Raw genomic sequence first — 2,406 nt, 5'->3', positions numbered from 1 at the left:
TCTTTTGCAACGGACATTCCATCGTTTATGGTTTCATTTACGGTGGGAAAATGAACAAAAAGAGATTTGGTGGCGTCTTGCGGTTGATGGGGTGCCTATGTTAGGAAATTCCCATCTTAGGATGTCGCGCCCAACGATGTGTGGTTGTGGAGGTTATCCAATAGGTTCAGTGGGAGGTGTATCCCCTCGCTATCATCATTTCTGGGCCTGTCCGGTGGCACAGGCAATAGCAGATCAAATTACTCTTTCAATAGGATTGCCAGTCTCAAGGGAGCAACTTTGGCTTATCCAAGCCCCACAATCAGTGCAACAATGTGTTTGGGATGTTGTGGCTCTTGCTGCGGTGTCAGCCATGGAGCATGGGAGACGTTATATGGCTGCAAACATGAAAACCAACCCGGCACTGTTACCTGGTCCTTCCCTTACGGAAGAAGCAATTTGTCGAGTTATTGTTGATTTTTGGGGCCGCATTCAGGGTTTCGCAGCTTTAGGAATTCCACGAAAAGGTTGGGAATCCGTTGGCGCACATCACCCCTTTTTGAGGATTATATCTGGCAAATTGATTTGTTCGCGAGAGCGGTTACCGATGAGAGGTTAATTATCTGAGATGATAATCTTTTGGTATATTAGTCTCTACTGCAGTGCACGGCCAGCTGGCCCGATGGCTCTACTCTTCGGGAGTCTGGAGCCCACTGTAACAACCACACACACACAACTCCTCACTTTTACTTGTCGCACATGCTTTTAGCGTAAGCATGCTTTTAGCACAAGTATACGAAGCATATACAAGTCCACTATATACGACAGACATGTGACATGCACTCAAGTGCATTTTCGAAGGCAAAAGACATTGAAGTTGTTCGAAGAGCCCGGATTCTCACCCTTCAGCGCTTGCCATTGCCCCATTGTTTATCACGCACCAGCCCTTCATAATTATAATATATATTATTATATTGACGAGCGACGCGTGCTCAAGGAAATGATCTTGAATCGCTGGTCACATTGCGCCATTTTTCGTCAAATTTTACATAGATGCAGAAAATTGTCACACTTGCGACGTGCGTGGACGCAAGCGGATTGCACAGAGCCGGTGGAGTCTCTAGTTCGAAATCCTCGAAGCCGGTAGCAAAATCATGGACCTATCACAAGTGTTTGAACTTGATAACATATCATAAAAAAGCTGATAATGGCAAAATTAACTGGTAGATTTAAGGGCTGACTGCTGAGCGAGCATGAAAGTCGGGTAACGGGTAAATTCGAGGATGCCCGAAAAATAAATGTAAGTTCCCCGCAGCTACTTTTGGACATTGTTTAATAGACGCCCATGAGGATTAAAGGAAACTGCCATAAGGATTAGAAACTGGGCTCGTGTCAGCCGTCGAAACGGTATTCGTTGTCGCCGTCGTCCCAGGCGGAGCGTGCCATCTGCATGTCTGTGCCATCTACTCCGCGCCACTTTTGACAAACAGATTACATATTTTAACTCTATGAACGAAGATCTTCCTCTATTGTAAAATTTTCTCCTTTATGTTCTAAGGTGGTGCTTCGAGTTTGTTGGGGGTCGAAGCTATTCAGAGCATTTACAGGTGCTTGAATGTAAATGCTCGTCGCTCCGTACCGGACTAGCGTGAAGTGGGCCTTTGCGTCCAGCCTTACACCCGATCCCAATGTTTAATCAGGCCACACCACATCCCAGCCACACCGCCTTGCGGCTCGCCTGCCAGTCTCAGTCTCGCCACGTCTCTGGCTTCTTTGGGTCCTCGCTTTCTATCAGCTCCGTCGTACTCTCGGCCTAGTCGGGCCTTGCCCTTACCACAGAATGTACACTACTTCGACCGCATAACTCGGGGCCTTCGGTTTTCTCTCCGCACCGCCCGGGACCTGGGGCCCCGGCCTGAAAAGGGTGGGGCTGTGTGGCAGACGCCTCCGTGCCTTGATGGGTAGCGTTGCCAGTCTAGCTCTCCACCATCGTGGCCAAACAGGTGTGATCAAGACGCAGTCCGGCTTCTCCTCGGCAATCTTGTGCACTACTCGCCCCATCTGGTCGAACGGGGGGTTAAGGTACAGCAGGCCCTGGCGACTCCACTTTCCCCAGTCTTGAGTGAAGGCATCCACCGCTAGGGCGTTGGGGCTCCAATAACGCGCAAAGAAGCGTCCTGGTACTTTCGTAGAAAACTCGTCCGCAAACACATCTACCGTAGGCCTGCTTCCCTGCAGGCATGGTTCCGCCCACAAACTTGCGAACACCGCGTCGTCCAAACACCACTGCGAGCTGTCTTCGAACTTGGAGAGCGTGTCTGCATACTGCTGTTGCTGTTCCGAGCGGGGGTGCCAGACTAGCTGGACCTCCAGTCCCACTCCGCGCACTTCATGTACAGCTCGTCTACTCGCTGCAGGCACGGGCCC

This window comes from Volvox carteri, assembly GCF_000143455.1.
Source record: "Volvox carteri f. nagariensis unplaced genomic scaffold VOLCAscaffold_40, whole genome shotgun sequence".
NCBI classification, from domain to species: Eukaryota; Viridiplantae; Chlorophyta; class Chlorophyceae; order Chlamydomonadales; family Volvocaceae; genus Volvox; species Volvox carteri.
This window is presented reverse-complemented; position numbering follows the sequence as displayed.